An 18921-nucleotide genomic window follows, 5' to 3' on the forward strand; every position below is an offset into this window, starting at 1 on the left:
TGAGGTATATGAGACTTGGATAAATAACTTGCTTAAGGATACATTGCTAATAAGTATTATTCAGTTCTGAGTCCATAACCCATGCTGCAGAACAGTGATCTCAGAAGTAGTGCACATGCACTCTAGGAAATATACAAGATGATGTATTAGGGCTTGAGAAGATATCAAATCTTTTGTATATATTTTGTATTTTGAAGCATTTTTTTGGTGACTAATTTAATATGTAGATTGTTGCTGGCAATGGCAAAGTATTATTTACACACAATGTAAGTTATACAAAACAACTTTGCTTTAAAATTGATTTCAGAGAAGAATGGAGAGGGAGAGAGAAAAACATCAATGAGGAGAGTGAATCATTGATTGACTACTTCCTGCTTGCTCTCTACTGGGGATCAAAACCTGGGACTCTTCAATCCACAGGCTGATCTCTATCCATGGAGGCAAACCTGCTAGAGCTATACAAAGTATCTTGAGGCGACAGTGAGACTTGTGTTTTTTTTGTTTTGTTTTTTTAAGATTTTGGAGATAATGAATTTTATCTGCGCTTTGTTATAAGAAGTCATAGAATACATCATCTGCTTTTAACTAAACCAACACTTAGAAAACAGATTATTAAAAAAGTAGAAAAATAAAGATAATACTAATAATCCATGCACATTTGAACAAGAATATCTCTCTGTAATACATATTATGAATACTTGTCAGCTACATTACAAAGTAAAAGCAATAAATGAACCAAAAATAATGATCAAGAAGTCTATTTGAAATATGGATTTATATTCATTCTCATTAAGGTTAACCTCATCCTTAGTGTATGGTATACCTTGAAGTATAGAAAATGAGATGGTGGAAGGCCATCTCATTCGTAAGACATTAAAATTTAAATATCCAGGTCATGAAGCAAGCGGTGTTTAATGTTACATGATTCTCATTCCAGACTTTACAAAGTCATTAGGTTAATGTTTAAAATTCTTTTGGGTTTTTTCTTAAATGAATAGGGAAAGACAAACACACATATTATTAAAACACTGTGCTTCCCTCAATAGCAAAAATGGTTGAAGTAATGCATGAAAAATAATATAGTAACAAACTAGCACATTTGTCAGCAAATGCTACTAGAAGATTGTAGAAAACAGTCCTGAATATTTAAAGAAATAATTAGTTGAACATATTATACAGTTTGAAACTATATGGTTAAAGTACCAATATTTATAATATTTCAGCCAATGGTTTTTGTTAAGTTTAAGTAATGTTAAGAACTATATTTTTACAAACTATTAAAAGAACTACCGAAGAAGGTACCCAGCTAAGCATCAAAATTCTAAGTAATACAATGAATTTCTACAAAAAATCCTATATAATAAAACCCTAATATGCATATCGACAGAACTGTGGAATGACCAGTTGCTATAATGCACACTGACTACCAGGGGGCAGATGCTCAACGCATGAGCTGCACCCGAGTGACTCCCCCACTGTTTAGCCAGAAGATGGGCTCATGGCTGGTTAGTGAAGCAGCAGTGACGGGAGCCTCTCCCTCTTCTGTGCAGGCGGGTGGTAAAGAGTGAGGGGTCCTGGATTGTGAGAGCCCCGGAATGCAAATGGAATGTTTGCCTGCCAGCTTAGGCCGAATCCCCAGGAAGAGTGGGCCTAAGCCAGTAGGCGGACATCCCCCGAGGGGTCCTGTACTAAAGAGGGCACAGGCTTGGTTGAAGGACACCCTCCCCCCAAGTGCACATGTTTCATGCACTGGGCCTCTAGTATTAACATAGTTTGGGAGTGTTGGAGGGGTTGGTTTGATAGCAGCTGATTTTACACATGAAATTGACTTACTAATTCTATATAATAAAAGCCTAATATGCTAAGTGTCCAGTCATCCATTCAACCAAAGTGTAAAATGCTAATGATATGCTAACACTGCTCAACCCCTTGCTATGACACACACTGACCATCTGGGGAAGACAGCCAACCTCTTCACCATAGTACACTGACCAGCAGAGGGCAGACGCTCTGACTGGTAGGTTAGATTGCTGCTGGGGTCTGGCTTATTCGGACTGAATGAGACAGTCTGAACATGCCCTGGAGCCCTCTCGCAGTTCCTCCCGGCTGGCCAACCTCCCTTGTCCTTCCCCAGCCCTGATCTTGCACTGGAAGGGTCCCTTGGCCTGCCTTACATCCTATCACAATCTGGGACCCCTCAGGGGATGTTGGAGAGCCAGCTTTGGCCTTATCCCACAGGCCAAATTCATGCACTGTGTCTCTAGTCATTTATAAGCAAGCTATTTTAACAAATCAGTTGAAGTTAAAAGTATACATAAGTCTTTAGAATGTCATTGATATGATCAATTTGTTCTGTTTTTCAAATAAAAGCTTTCAAATGGTAGAAAATAATAATAAAAATTGGAAGAACAGAACTTTGTAATAAGATGAATAGTGGCCATGAATATTGTTGGCATTATACAGGCAGTCCTCCGGTTACATTGGAGATCCGTTCCTAAGATGCGATGTAACTCAATTTTCGCCATAAGTCAGAACCCACCTACATAAGCACCTATGTCACTCACATGGAGCACATACACATCAGTAATGAAGTGAAACAGTAAAAAAAAATTGAAAGATAACAATTCCTGACTTTTACTTGTGGTAAATAAATAATAAAAAACATAAAGCACATATGTACATATGTCGAAATGACGGAACTTTTTTTTTTTATAAATACTGTAAATGAGAGATGGTGATGTAACCACAAAATGACGTAAATCAAGTCTGACTTAAGTCAAGGACTGCCTGTATCAGTTTCACTGGTTAGTCAGTGGCAGATTATTGAGAAGCAATATCAAATTTATGCAGTCATGCATTTTCTTTCACATACTGACAAAGAATTCTGTTTTACTGCCCTCCTCAGTGGTGCCAGGTGGTTGACATAACTATACCCTATAACATTAATGCATTTTCGAAAAAAACAAAACAAACTTTATCTCAATAATGAATGAGAAGGTAACTACTTTTTGAAAAGCCCATGTTAGGAATGTTTGAATTCATTTTCTTTTTTATGTTATTCTTTCCTTTTTATGGATTTATTATGATGACATTGTTTAACAAAATTATACAGGTATTATGTGCACAATTCTACAACATATCATCTGTACACTGTAGTATGTGTTCATCACCCTGAGTCAAGTCTCTGTCCATCACTTTGTCTCCTCCTTATACCCTTCTCTTCCCCACCCCTCCTTGTAATTATTTTCATTATAATGTAATTTTGTTGCTAAAACTAATGTTATTGTAAAACTCTGGTTTCTATACAACTTAAAAACTGTACAAAACTGTACTGGAATACCTGGAACCAAATTATATAACTTCTTTTAAAATCTTCTAAATGAAATCTTTAAATCGATTTAAAAATTACTTTGTTGAAAATAAAAGTGCTAAAATACCTTAGTTAATAAGAATGACTAATTGACATCTGGGAAGAAGGAGACCTACTAGCCAAATTTCAACAAAATGTTTTACTTAATTGATGGTTAGGAATGAAAATTAAATATTGTGATTTAATAATCACATTTGGATCTACTACTTTATGAAGCCCCCCTCCACCCCTACCATGGCAACCTGGATAGCTAAGTATCACAAAAACCTGAACATAGTATCAAATTTCAAATTATTGTTTTGCGAAGTGTAAAACCAAACCAAGATATGAAGAGTGACAAATATTTAATCAAATTACTGTGTCTAAATATATTTTTTTCCTCCCTTAAGAGCAAAAATGTTTTCTGGTTGTTGATAAATACAAGAAAATCAAAATTTGAGTATTGTTTATTTATCTCATACTTTATGTAATATATTTTTATTGATTTCACAGAGGAAGGGAGAGGTCGAGAGAGCTAGAAATATCAATGATGAGAGAGAATATTGATTGGCGTCCTGCACACTTCTACTGGGGATCGAGCCCACAATCTGGGCATGTTTCATTGACCAGAATCAAACCGGGACCCTTCAGTCTGCAGGGCGACACTCTATCACTGAGCCAAACCAGCTAGGGCTATCCCATCCTTTAAAATACCTGCTACTGCATTCTGTGTTTATAATATAGTAGTATACGTCTATAATTTATATATACTGTGTGTATATATGTTTATATTAATCAGAGCCCGGTCAGTAAAACAAATATGATGCAAAACTGACTTTAATATGGAAAATTTGTTACAAATGTTGGAAAATCCGGTGGAAGGTATAAAATGTGGCACTGTTATTTTGCAATGAGTACCTGTAAAAACAAGGGACAGTTTTGTTACACAGAGCTTACAACAGCACTGTGCTGCTCGGGCAGTTGGAGTTCTACTGCAGCTGTAGCTGTTGGAATCACCATTACCACTGCTTTTCAGGAAGCCAGGTGCCTGAATGCCTACTGACACCAAGAACCTAGGAGTCTGCTGTTCCACTGAAGATGGTGGGACTTAATGAAGGCTGCTAAGGCTTCCAGTCACCTGTGATGGCTGCTGCTGTTCTACAACTGCAGTTCAATTGCTGCAGTCAGCAGTCCTGAGGGCCAGACCTCGAGTTCTGTGCCACAGAGGCAGCTGAAGCACCATTGCTAAAATTTCTAGTGTCAAAAGCCAAAGGTGAGGGTAATTCTCTGATTTTCTGCCAGTGCTTTCCATTCTGACAAAGCAATCTGGGAAATGTAGTTTTCAGGTTCCACCACAGAAGAGAACTTGGAAAGGGTGGTTTGTAGTTGAGATCACAGACAAATGATCTACACAGAGTTCAAAATATTTTCACTGCTGAGTGTATAATGTTTGAAAATTGAAGAATCAATTGCTCTAAAGTACAAGGGTAGTAGCTCAATAGTAACACTGTAACTTCAAAGTTCATTAGCTTGTTAGAGTCAGATTCTAGTTGTTATTCAAGAAGCACACATTGGTAATAGATCATTTATTTATAGTCACTATCTGTTTTAATTATTTATTTTAACATTTCTTATTGGTCTATGCCCCTAACCACTCCTCTGCCAGTTTGATCACCCCCAACTGCCCTCCCCTGCCACTCTGGTTGCCCCCAACTGTCCTCCCCTGTCCACCTGATGGCCCCCAACTGCCCTTCCCTGCTGGCCTGGTCATCCCAACTGCCATACTGTGCTGGCCAATTTGGTTCTGATTGGTTGGTTTTTATGCCAGTCAGTGTCAAAAGCTCTGCCTCCTAGGCAGGCGTTGGCTCTTCATATTGAAATAGTTGACCCAGATTTGGTTCTGATTGGTTGGTTTCTATGCCAGTAGGCATCTCTGGGCCTATCAACAGGGCCTGATCAGAAAGGTGTAGCTGATCACCAGCCCCAGTGGAGAGAAATGGAGGCATGGCTACTGATGAGGCCTAGAAAGAAAGAGAGAAGTGAGTGTTGATCAACAGCTGCCACAGAGGCTATAGATCAGACCCTGCTTCTCTCTTCAGGCCTCTCTTCAGGCCTGATTCCTAGCCCCCTCAGCAATCAGTGCTGAGTCATCGTGCCTGCAGCTGCAGCAGTCAGCGCTGGGTCATCCTGACTGCAGGATTGACTTCTAGTTGGTCAAGCCTTCTGGTCCTTGTGGATGTGATGGACCCAGGGTTTTTTATATATTAGGATTGTAAACATTTTAAACATCTGATTAAATTGCTAAAACACAAATTAAATTATGAAATGGCATATTTAACTAAGTCGTTTTATTGGTAGAGTGAGTTTAGGTAGAAAAGTTTAATTATTTTAGGCAAAATCATGAATTTTATTAAATTGTTTGCAGTTTATTTCAATTGCAGACTTTTAGATAAAAGCAATAAGTGTATGTATTGTGGTCCAACACCATTATATTTATAAAAGTAAGTCCACAATGATGATTTATGTCTTCCATAGTCCTTTTCATAATTAATACAAATTTAATCATGGGCAGTGTTCTCTTATTATTAATAAAACTGTTTCCTCAATTGGTAAAATACTTATGTTTATATTCTACTAAGGTTAAATGATGTTCAGATAATATTTTTGTCTTGTGGAAGGACTGGTTATTACATTTTCATTTGTGAAATGTCATCATTTTGAAGTAGAGTAGACATCTTATGTAATTAGTGATAAGTTCAAATTTATGAATATTCACCCTGAAGTTGGATTTGTTTGTTAATTTTAAAATACCCAATGTAATTATTGAATTAAAATTTAATTTAATGAAATTCATTTTAAATTTTCTATTTAATAAGAATCTGTAAAACACATCTGATACATTATAAATTGTGAATGTATGTAATCTGATAAAAGAGGTTTTTTTGGTATTATTATTAGAAATGAAGATTAAAATTTTATATAGATTCTTTTTAAAAAATTGGTATGACCATGTATACTTGAAAGGTTATGGTTGTGACCCTATAATGTATTGGGTTAAGTGAACTTTCTTAATCAAAATTAAAATATCTTCTTTCTATCCATTTTGAATCCCAATGGCCTGTTGCCTCAGAAGAATTAGCAAGCTGCTATCCTGCTGACTCTATTATTAATAACTGGCTTCAAAATTACTGGACAGATTGTTATTAATGTTTCCAACCCTTTAATCAAACTGTTTCATGATATGTTTCTTTTGTCACTTTTGAAAGTTATTTATCTGTATGCTGCTTTTCTTCATTCTCCTTTAAATTTTACTTTGAAATACAATATACATTGAAATATATATATTTATTTAATAAGTATTGAAATTATTTGGGAATGCTTTCAAACCTGTTCTCCATTATTCATCTTCTTCCAAAATTTCTCCCTATTGTTACCAGTTGTTTATTCTAGAACATCTTTGGAGTAATTTTTTCAAGCCTCTCCCTTAATACCTTGCAATTTCATTTGGATTGAATTTAGTCCTGACCTCTACCACATCTTAGTTATGTGACTTTGGGCCTTAGTTTCTAATTTATAAATCAAAGCACTACCTTTTAAATAATGATCTTGGAAAGATCAAATGAGATAGTCTATGTAGCACTACACACAATTCCTGACAGCTTTTGTAGATTGGAAGAACTGAAGATAGCTTTTCCATGTAGTTACCATGCAGGATCTCACCAATCTGATGGATAGACAACAGCTACAATTAAGATGCCTCTCTTATATCCTCTGTGAGGCTTTTAACTTTCCTATATTATACACTGTAGTTTCTGTTTATTTTACAAAATTTAATATAACCTGTACATATGAATAAGTTATTGTGTCAGTATTGAAACTTTAAAGTAAACAGTTGCTGGCACACACTGTCTTAGATTGTTTTGCAGAGAGGATTGAGCAGGGACCTGGAAGAATTCATGTAATATATGTCTAACATTACCTTAAAACATTATTACAAATGATACTTTTATGTTCTTTAATCTTTTATTATAGTTCAAGATTTTTTGATTGTGTCATGATAGTACTTTCACCCCCTAAATTTCTGGTGATATATCATTGAAGATAAGTTTATAGGGATAGAAACAACAATAACCATAATCTTGTAATTCAGACAGTAATTTCTATGCCTCTTCTTCACTTGGCCATATTTTTCACATATATTTGTGGGGAAAGGTGATTGACTCGTAATAATATCTGAGTTGATTCCACACTAAATACACTTTTGACTTTTTATTATTCACTATTAGCCATTTACTGGTCACTCTTCACAGTGCCACTGGTTATTTATTAGAACTCCTGGAATATTTTCTCAGGGAGTTTCTATATTTGCAAAGGTGTGGTAGTATGGCAGTACCTTCATTTTTTATTCTCATTACATTACTAAGCAAGGCTGTAGAATATATCAAGCTATCCACAAGGTTTGGAGAGTAGAATATTTGCATTGCAAAATGTAAACTTCTTAGAATTTAATATTAGGAATCACTTTTAAAAAATATTTTGGCCATCTTGATATTGGGAAATTTTCAATGTCCATCTTTCTTTCCTATCATTCTCTTCTCATTTCCTTTCACCTCTATGCTTCCCCTTTCTTCAAATTGTTACTTCTTATGCAGTTCACTTTAACTCCACAAGAAGAATTATTCAAGCCCCACTCCTGACCCCAACTAGCTTACCTAGGTGTTCTCAAAGGAGATGCTTCCATTTCTATGAGGAATACTAAGGCCAACTTCATAATAGTACTTGCTTACACTTGCATATTTAACATTGTAGATGTACAAGAAATAATGGGTAAATGAAATGTAAAAGCAAGCTGAATTTTCTTAGAGATAATGTGAATTAAAATTCTATTTATGGGGCAGTTTTATTCAAATTTTATTATGGCATTTTTCAAATATACAGAAAATTTGAAGAGTATTACTCTTCTTACCTCCCACTATAACCATTTCCCCCCCACAAAATTTAAAAGTAAGAATGTTTTCTATGTTATCTAACATATTTTTAAATGCTATTTCCAGGTTCATATCATCCTTAGAATTCAGATTTATTAAAGTTTTTAATTAACCAAGATTTATAAATACCAGGTATTATTGCTTTGTTCATTTGTTCTGTCACTCATTCATTCAAGAAAACTTTATGAAGCTTCAACTGTATTTCAGGTGTTTTGCCAGGTATTGGGTTGACAAAGTAGAGCCTCTTCTCCCAGTGGATAAAGGAAAAATGACTACAGCACTGCAGAAAGTGTAGTAAATGTACTCCCAATGATGTAGTTTACATGTAATACTTTGTTTTTATCTTCAACTCAGATATTTGTTGACTATATTTGAAATTAGACTTGCATCTCTTCCCACGTAAGGATCATATTACTAGCCTACTGTTAGTAAACTACCATTTATCTATACTTTTAGTTTTGGAGGGTCTGATGAGATACAATTTTAAAACAAATGACCAAGATTAGGGATTATTATCTAACTGGAGGCCCTGTGCACCAAATTCATGCATGGGTAGGGTCCCTAGGCTTGGCCAGTGATCAGGGCTTATTGGGCCCTTCCAACCACTGGATCTTCCATCGTTCTACGCTGCTCTCTGGTGGTCAGCATACATCATAGCGAGCTACCGAACTCCTTGTCTCCTGGTTGAACTTTCAAGTGGAAACTTTGTATATTAGCCTTTTAGCCGATATAATAAAGAAGTAATATGCAAATTGACTGTGACTTAAACACACAAGATGGCTGCTTCGATGTGCTCAAAGATGGCCAATCCCATGTGACACAAGGTGACTGGCAGGGGAGGGAAGTTGTGGGGGGACCAGGCCTGCAAGGGAGGGCAGTTGCAGGGAACCAGGCCTGCAGGGGAAGACAGTTAGGGGCAATCGGGCTGCCAGGGAAGAAGTTAGGAATTGATCAGGTTGGCAGGGGAGTGTTAGGGGGTGATCAGGCTGGCAGGCCGAAATAGGGGCAATCAGGCAGGCAGGCAGGCAGGAGAGTGGTTGGGAGCCAGCAGTCCTGGTTTGTGAAAGGGATGTCCGACTGCCCATTTAGGGGATCAGGTCTAAACGGGCAGTCGGACATACCTAGAGGGGTCCCAGATCAGAGAGTGTGCAAGCTGGGCTGAGGGACACACACCACTCCCAACCCTGTGTATGAATTTTGTGCACCGGGCCTCTAGTATATATAGATTAGGCTACATAAAATTGACTTTATAATCGTGGCCTCAATGACGAAGCCAATAATTCATGAGCACTTATTCATTTTGTTCCACTAATATCAGACTGCTTTTTCACTCATTTACTAGAGCTAAAAACTTTTGTTCTATCCATCATTGCGACATACTCTTATTTTTACGACTCCTTTTATTTATTTATTTTAAAATATATATTTTATTGATTTTTTTACAGAGAGGAAGGGAGAGAGACAGAGAGTTAGAAACATCTATGAGAGAGAGTCATCGATCAGCTGCCTCTTGCACACCACCCCCTATGGGGGATATGCCCGCAACCAAGGTACATGCCCTTGACCAGAATCGAACCTGGGACCTTTCAGTCCGCAGACCGACACTCTATCCACTGAGCCAAACGGGTTTCGGCTTTACGCCTCCTTTTAAATCTGGTCGATGAAAATACCTTTTGGGAATGTTCTTGTGAACAGTCCTAGACTATCTCAACATGTTTTCCTGTTCAGCCTCAGGGAATATAAAAACAATAATACTTGAGAAAGGATGTAGCAAAAGTATATTTGGGATAGTGCTAAATACTTCTAAAAATTATTTGACATTCTTTCCTTTAAAAAGTTAAAAAAAAAATTTTTACCTCTTAAGTACTTTTGGAAGTACTTATTTGCCAAGACAACAATCTCTGATCAAAGTACAGTACATTGTAACTCTTAAAATTAATGAAATTTTATGCTCCAGGGCAGTAGCTATCACTGATTTCTTCACTCATTTAAGTACTATGTACTTGTAGAAGACACTTGTTGTCTGTGGATAAAATGTACATAAGGGGTCAATAAACTTAGAGAATAACAATTTATGGGAGAATTTAACTTCAATACCTCCCCCCTGCTGCAGGAATGAATGCATGTGAGCAAAAAAAACCCCCCACCTATTTCATAAGACATATTTTTTTTTTAATATCAATTTATTTATTTATTTTTTAAATCAATCTTTATTGTTCATATTGTTACAAAGGTTCCTCATTTCTTCCCCCCTCCACCAGGTTCCCACCCCACCCTCCGCCCCATCCCCATCCCCCATTGTCCTCATTTATAGGTGCAGTTTATGTTCAGTCTCTTCCTCCCTCCCTTTCCCCGATAGTAAATCCCTTTTCAGATAGTAAATCAGTTACTTAGCATTTTCTCATATCAATAATACCTCCACATGCCCAATGATACACTTCACACAAAAGACATTTCCAAATAGGTCAACCAGCCTCATCCAGGCCCCACCCAAGGCACTCACAGATCAACACCCCAGCCCTATACTAACTCAACACATCCAGATCTAAGCTTTCATCACTTGATTCAGCAGACCCTCAAGTTCCCACAAAAGTTTCCTGCCATGTCTGAGAGGCAGCTGTGGGGCAGGGGCAGGCGAGAAGCGAGCTGTTCCGGGCCTGGCCTCTGTTGCTCTGGTTTGTTCCACAACCAGCTGCTCCGGGTCTGGTCACCGCCGCTCCCGACCTAGTTACTCTGGACCTGGCTGCTGCTGCTCCGGGCCTGGCCACACCAGACCCGGCTGCTCCGGGCCTGGCCGCTCCCAGCCTGGCAACCGCTGCTCCAGGCCTGGCCACACCAGACCTGGCTGCTCTGGGCCTGGCCGCTCCCAGCCTGGCAGCTGCTAGTCCAGGACTGGCCGTTCCCAGCCCGGCAGCCGCTGCTCCGGGCCTGACCCCTCCCAGCCTGGCAGCCGCTGCTCCGGGCCTGGCCGCACCAGACCCGGCTGCTCCGGGCCTGGCCGCTCCCAGCCTGGCAGCCGCTGCTCCGGGCCTGGCCACACCAGACCCGGCTGCTCCGGGCCTGGCTGCACCAGACCCGGCTGCTCTGGGCCCGGTTGCCCCGGGCCCAGCTGCTCGGAGTCTGGCCGCTCCCAGCCTGGATGCTCCTGGCTTGGCTACTGCTGTTCTGGACCTGGCTGCTCCCAACCCGGCTGCTCTGGGCCCAGCTTCTCCGGGTCCAGCCATTCCGGGTCTGGGTGTTCCTGGACTGGCCACCCTGGGCTTGGCTGCCTCCGCCTCAGGCCTGGCTGCCACTGCCCCAGGTCTGGCTGCTCCAGTGCTGGCTGTTGTTGCTCTGGTTATGTCTGCTGCTGCTCTGGGGCCTGGCCGTTGCTGCTCCGGGCCCAGTTGCCATTGCTTTGTGCCTGGGCACTCTAGGCCTGGCCGCCGCTGTTCCAACATTCTGTCCTTTTTTTTTTTTTTTTTTTTTAAACGCATTTATATTGCAGTGTTGGCTGGTGAGTTGAGTTCTGACTTAGTCTTTGATTTTTCAAGATCTTCTTTGTATTCTTTATTAAGTAATTTTACTATCTTTTGCTCTCACTTGGTTTCTTCACATTGAGAACTTTGGTTTCTTCCTCCTTGTCCTGGGAGCTCAGCAGGTTGGCCTGTGGCACCCCTTTGTTCTCCGCGGGCTCCCGTGCTGCTCCAGCCTGTTGCCGGGGTCGGCGCCGCCCAGGAAGCAGCCTCCGGCCTTGGCTCCGTTGCCTGCGCTCAGAGATCGATGGCTTGGGGGCACCCCCTCCCACTGGGGGCCCCGTCGCTCGGCTCCCTGCTGGCGCCCGGCTGGCTGGTGTCCAGCAGGGGCTCCTGCTCCCTGTCGCATTCCTCCAGTCTGGAGCTTTTTTTTTTTTTTCCTTCCCGCTAGGGGAGTCTAGGATCAGAGTCAATAGACTGTCCTCTGTGCGCAGTGGCACAGTGCACGCGACTCTGGGGGTTCCTTTTCGCCACTCCCCTGGGATTCCGCCTCACAGCCCCGTCTCCCCCTGCCCGAGCCTGGGTCCCCAGGGTCTGGTCCAGGACTGGGGTTCAGAGCAGTCCGGACTGAGGCTCAGCGCCGCCGGAGGCTTTGTTTCTTCACACTAGGGTAATCCAGCATCAGAGTCAACATTCATTCCTCTGTGCGCAAAGTGCGCACGACTCCGGGGGCCCTGCTTTTCGCTGCTCGCTTGGGATTCCGCCTCACAGCCCTGTCTCCCCCACCGGAATCTGGGTCCCCAGGGTCTGGCTCATAACTGGGGGTCAGCGCTGCTGGTTCGTGGGTTCAGCCCAGGCTGGGGGTTTTATTTCCTTCCTGCTAGGGAACGCCAGGCAGCACCCAGCCCTCTCCTCCTCTCTGGCTGCGACCTCTCCGCGCGTGCGAGCGCGCAGCATGTCTCCGTACCTTAGGCTTTTTTTCAGCTCCTCTGATTTTCCTTCTGGTTTTCTCTTTCCTTCTTGTTGTAGAATTTTCAGTCAGTCGACTACTTGTAGCTCTGGGCGATGTCCACTCTACATTTTAGTTGTATTCCATTGAAATTGTTGTGTGCTGCTGCGGTTAGGTGTCTACCCGAGCAGCCATCTTGGATCTCTCATAAGACATATTTTAAAGTTAGGTATTTCTGTTTGCTTTGTTGAATTTTATTTTTAGCTTTTTGAGGGAAGAGCACAAAGTTGAAGGCACTGCATTACATTATGAGGGGCAAGATTATTTGCTTGCACTAATATTTACATGTCTGTCACCCAGCAGCCTGTGAAGTTTCCAAAAGTAGAAAGTACATCACACATTTAATCTTCACTTTTACTCTGAAGTGAAATGGGCATGCACATAATGGGCATGCAATGTGTGTTTACTGGAAGTTAATGCACAATGATGAGAGCAAGGGTATAGTCTTTCCTATAGAATGAATTTATCAAAAGCTTCAAAATACAACTATTAATAGTTCAAAGTTAAAACCAACTGCATAAAATCACATGATGGTATTATTCAGTATCTCTTACAAATAATTTATAATTGAATCCTTGCTTTCTCTATGTCTCTTTCAGGCTATGGGAAACGACATTTTTATTGAATTTTATTTAATATTTAGTTCTTTAATATTTGCATTAGTATTAGTTATTGTAATTGAACTAAGAAACTTTAAAAAACTATATAGAGGTGTATGTTTTTTCCCTTAACACAGCATTCAGAAGAAGAATCTATGGGAACTATATATCATGCAAGTAGGCTTTATAAATTGATTACTTTATTGATTATAGCTTATTTTCCAGTTCAAGCAAATGGAAGCACATACTTGTAGATATTTGGTAATAAAGAAAAGCGATTAAATGTATAATGCAAACTTATTGTTGCTAGACTCAAAGCAAATGTATTGAGAGCTCTGGGTATAAATTTATAAGGGCAAATTTACACTATCCTGTATTAGTAATTAAGGTAGGGTGAGGAATCATCAGGATATGTTGGATTTGACTCATATCCACATAATCTTATGGCTAGATGGGGCCTTAGTTATTATTAGACTAGAGGCATGGTGGACAAATTCGTGCACAGAGGGTAGGGGTGTGTGTGTGTGTGTGTCCCTCAGCCCAGCCTGCACACTCTCTAATCTGGGACCCCTCGAGGGATGTCTGACTGCCTGTATAGGCCTGATACTACCTGTGATCTTACAATTCAGAACTGCTGGCTCCCAACTGCTCGCCTGCTTGCCTTCCTGATTGCCCCTAACCACTTCTGCCTGCCAGCCTGATCACCCCCTAACCACTCCCCTGTCAGCCAGATTGATGTCTAACTGCTCTCCTGTCAGTCTTTTTGCCCCCAACTTCCCACCTCTGCTGGCCTGTTCACCCCTAACTGCCCTCCCCTGCAGGCTTGATTGCTCCCAACTTCCCTCCCTTGCAGGCCTGGTTCTTCCCAACTGCCCTCCCCTGCTGGTCATCTTGTGGCCATCTATTGTCCACATGGGGGCATGATCTTTGACTACATGGGGGCAGCCATTTTGTGTGTTGAAGTGATGGTTAATCTGCATATTACTCCTTTATTCCATAGGATTAGATAGGATAGAGGCCTGGTGCATGGGTGGGGGTCAGCTGGTTTGCCCTGAAGGGTATCTCAGATCAGGGTAGGGGTTCCCTTGGGGTGTGGGGCAACCTGGGCGGAGGAGCCTGTGGTGCTTTGCAGGCCCAGAAACCCAAGTGGAGGCCCTGGTATCTGGGATTTATTTATCTTCTATAATTGAAACTTTGTAGCCTGGAGCGGAGCCAAGGCTTCTGTTCCCTCTGTGACCACAGCCATTTCTGTTGGGATTTATTTGTCTTCTATAATTGAAACTTTGTAGCCTGGAGTGCAGGCTTAGGCGGGCCAGGGCAGTTAGAAAGCTTGGCTTCCACCATTGCAGGGGGTAACCCTAGCCACCTGCTCTCTCCAGCTCTGTGACTGCAGCCATTTTTGTTGGGATTTATTTATCTTCTATAATTGAAAATTTGTAGCCTTAAGCGGAGGCCTGGGCTGGCCAGGGTGTGTAGAAAGCTTGGTTTCCTCCATTGCCAAGGAAACCCAAGCCTCCCTCTTGGTCTCTCTGTGGCTGCAGCCATCTTGGGCTAATTTGCATTCTGGCTCCTGATTGGCTGGTGGGCGTGGCTTTGGTATAGCAGAGTGATGGCTAATTTGCATATCACTCTTTTATTAGATAGGATATTGGGAGGTGGTATGACAAAGGGATTAAATACATGAGCGCTAAACCAGCCAGGTGGGTTCAAATCCTATTATTGCTATACTGTGTGAACCCAGGCAAATCTTAACTTCTCTGTTTCCTGGGAAATGCAACAAAAATAATCTACCTTATAAGGCTATTATTAGTTTTTAATGAGTTAATAAATGGAAAGTACTTAGAAGAGTACCTGGTACATGATAAGCACCTAAACACTAGCTATCATAATAATTACTTTTATCCAGTTCAATTCCATTAAAATTTTTTTTTTTTAATATAAAGAATTGGAAGCTGAGGACAGTTACATGCCTTGCCCAGGGCATGAAGACTACTCATTGGCAATGCTGAGAATAGAACCAGTTTTTAACTTTGAATTTAGGATTGATTTTTCTACAGCATGAAATTTCTTCATGGCATATCAACATACTAAACCATTTAATAGTTTGTAAGTTTCAGAATCTGATAGTCAATTAAGATAATGATTTCACATGGTGGTGTGGTTAATTCAATACCTGGGTCTTCTGTCTCAGCAGGGAGAATGTATCTTGAACTCCAGAAAGTACTAAGAATGTGCCACTTATTGTGTTTGGAATCTATTAGAGTGTGCAGATATGGAGAAAGTGTTGAGATGTATGTTTTTCAACTACCTAGTTCTTTAGAAAAGGTGACTAGCCTCATGGTCCTTTACATTCCTTTTGGCTCCTGCTGGTAAAAATAAAATACTGTCTTATTCTAAATAAAAATAAAATAAAACTACCAAGAACCTTATTTTAAGAAGTTATTGCATGTTTTTGAATATCTAATTTGAATCAGTCTGTCACTGAACAAAATTGAGACTAGTGTTCTTTTTATATATATATATATATATATATATATATATATATATATATATATATGTTTTCATTGTTTTTAGAAAGGAAGGGAGAGGGAGAGAGAAAGAGAAACATCAATGTTGAGAGCGAATCATTGACTGGCTGCCTCCAGCATACCCCACAGTGGGCATTGAGCCTGAAATGTGGGCATATGCCCTGACCAGGAATCAAACTGTGACCTCTTGTTTCACAGGTTGACAGTCAACCAATGAACCATGCTTGTATTCTTTGATAAGTGGCATTTTTCTTTATACACTTTAATAAAGCTTCAGAGAAACAGTAGGGGAATAGTAGAAAACCAGAATTGCCAGTCTCGGTAATAAAGGGGCAAGATGCCTGTCTGTACATTAGTCACACTGTATTTTAGAGAGGTGTTTTTTTAAAGACATGACCAAAAGTAAGGGTCAGTTATTTTTCCTATGTGCCTGTTCCTGGAGAGGTTAACACACAACTGCAGCACCAGGTAATTAGAAGTCATGGTTTACAATGAGAATGGAGGGTCTGGACTCTTGGTTTCTTCCTCCACCCCCCCTTTTTAAAAAAAAAAAATGTTTTTATGGATATTAGAGAGGGACAAAGGGAGGCCAGAGAAATATCTATGGGTTGCCTTTTGGACGCCCTCTATTGGGGATTGAGCTCACAGCCTGAGCATGTGCTCTGACTGAGAATTGAACCAACAACCTCTCAGTGCATGGGCTGATGCTCAACTAACTGAACCAACTTGCCAGAGCTGGACTCTTGATTTATTGACATAATTTTTCCAGGACAGTTTGCATAATGTTTGACTGGCCACTGTCTTCTAATTTCTATGCTATACATTATCTTCTCTTAAAATAGCTAAAACAAAATTGATCTTTGTCCTGAACATGACCCAAGATTTCACTGACATTCTAAAATCTTTTTTGTGAATTAGGTGAAGGTATGTAATTTATATATTGAAATAATTAAGTTATTTACTTTATTAACTGAAAACATACTTTTAAACGAAGGAATTGATGCTTATATAGTGAAATATCAATAGTTTTGTTTATGCAAAGGAATACATTCTAATTTTGAAGCATGGTAAAATACTAAATGATATAAAAGAGTGATTTTATAATTAATATACTTAATATACAATTAATTATCGTTGCCCAAATGCAGGGTTTGAGTAGGTTAGATCCACTCATTTTTTTAAAACTTTTTAAAAGAATATTTGACCTCTATTGTAATGTTTCTAAGTCCCATCTATGTGGCTCACAGCCAAACTGCATAAAAATATTTTAAGGAAGGTGCTGTCTAGGTAAACATGCAGTCTAGTCTCAAAATAGTGGGGGACACGGGGAAGGGCATAAAACAAATTCTGTTTTCTGATATTTGTAATTCCATGGCTGCAAACAGGTCACTTATGGGAGAAAATGCACCTGGCAGTGGGAAAAGGGGGTGAGGAGCATGTGATGGAGTGAGATGTGTAATATTATCATTATTTTGATTCTAGCCTATGAATAAAATTGGTTAGAGTTATCAGGTAAAGAGAAACACCCTTTTCCCTTTTAAGAATGGTTTTGATTATTTTTATTTTTCCTTCCTGATAAAAGAATAAGGGATTTCTGTTATGGTTCAGATCCATATTCTATTAGGTCTTGTTCTGTTTGTGAGGGAAGCTTTTTATGGGATTTATTTCTGTTGTTATAACACTATGTACTATATTGCACCTGTTCACAAAGAGTACATTGCATTGTGATGTTTGTACAGATAGGTGCTTCAAATAAGAATTCAGTCTGCCTTCTTCTAAAGTACTAGTCTATTAGGTATTTAATTAAACTTAATTCTGTATTTATCTGCAATATTGCATATGGTCTTGACTTATTTACTGAGCATTGATTTCTTCTTTGCAGTTATCAGTTTTGTCTGAGATCAGTTTTCCTATTGTATGGAATCTGTTTCTTTCAGAGCCTCCCTTGACTGCTCTGACTTTAAAATCATTACTAGGCTTTTGTCAGAGCAGATTTGTTGACACTCTTCTCACATTAAAAGAATAAATTTAAAAGATTGCACAAATAAACTGTGCATTTCACTATTTCCTGCTAATATGAAAAAATATATTTATGATAATTACATGTACTGTGTGCCAGAACTGAAACAATACATTCCTCATAATGGAGCATAAATAAAGAAGGTGGAGCCAGCTGCTCTTAAACTGTTTATTTGCAAGCTGTAATGATATAGAGAATATACCTTTTTTTCACTCTGTTAGTCTGGCAATACTGGACCTGTTGCTGCATTAGACGAGTTGCATTTTGCTGGATAGGGGAAGGAAGGCTGTCTGCTGTCTGGTAGGAGGGCTTTGTCTGTGCCTTTCTCTCTGTTTCTTTCTGTTTTTCTTTCTCTCTCTCTCCCCTCTCTCTCTTTCTCACTCGCTTGCTCTGGCTCTGTCTCTCTCTCCCTCACTGACCCCCCTGTCCCTCCCTCTCTTGCTCTCTTTCTCTTCCCGTCTCTGTGGTTTGTAAGGTAGGTTGCAGTGTGTGTATATACACAACATCAAGAGCAGGAAAATGGACTCATTAGGGAGGCAGGCAGTCATTACCACTCACACTGTACTTCCAGGGAGACACCGATTATGAGAAGAGAAACTCAGCGCTGGGGAAGAAGGTAGGGCAGACAACTTTCATAAAAAAAATCCTGCTTCCTCAATTCCCCCCTCCACCTACCATCTATTTTACCCCCAGTGCTTTTATTCTTTCTCCCTTGGATTTTTAATATCCAGATTTAAGTTTGACAGAGCTGTTGCTACCTTAAAATTTGGAACATCTATAGGAGGCCTACCCTTTGCTAATTTTCTTCCTACTTATTTAAGGGTGTGCCCTTGTGATTCAGTTTAATTACTTTAAGAATAATTACAAACAAACCTATTTTTCTCACTAAAGTACCAAATAAATCAGTATCTTTCACTCTTTTAAAACAGACCCCTCCGTATGTTTGTTAGTCTCTTTGCTTTTCTTGTCTGTT

The 18921-nt window shown here is 40.0% G+C and overlaps 1 protein-coding gene and 1 long non-coding RNA gene across 6 annotated transcripts in view; one reads left to right on the top strand and one right to left on the bottom strand.

Annotated features, from left to right (window-relative positions):
* ZBTB20 (zinc finger and BTB domain containing 20) overlaps window positions 1-18921 on the top strand; it is an 821112-nt gene that overhangs the window by 24384 nt on the left and 777807 nt on the right. For 2 of the 5 annotated variants that reach the window (XM_036444506.2, XM_045583976.1), the window contains exon 1: window positions 17460-18564. The exons of 2 other annotated variants lie outside the window; for them this stretch is intronic. The gene's annotated coding sequence lies outside the window, so the exon portion shown is untranslated. Of the gene's footprint in view, window positions 1-17457; window positions 18565-18921 lie in introns of those variants that run through there. One more of the 5 variants, XM_045583978.1, reaches the window with a different exon arrangement.
* Window positions 1-18921, bottom strand: part of LOC118722701 — a 137912-nt gene that overhangs the window by 22253 nt on the left and 96738 nt on the right. The window lies entirely within an intron of this gene.

Source organism: Pipistrellus kuhlii, unplaced genomic scaffold (assembly GCF_014108245.1).
Source record: "Pipistrellus kuhlii isolate mPipKuh1 unplaced genomic scaffold, mPipKuh1.p scaffold_m20_p_2, whole genome shotgun sequence".
NCBI classification, from domain to species: domain Eukaryota; kingdom Metazoa; phylum Chordata; class Mammalia; order Chiroptera; family Vespertilionidae; genus Pipistrellus; species Pipistrellus kuhlii.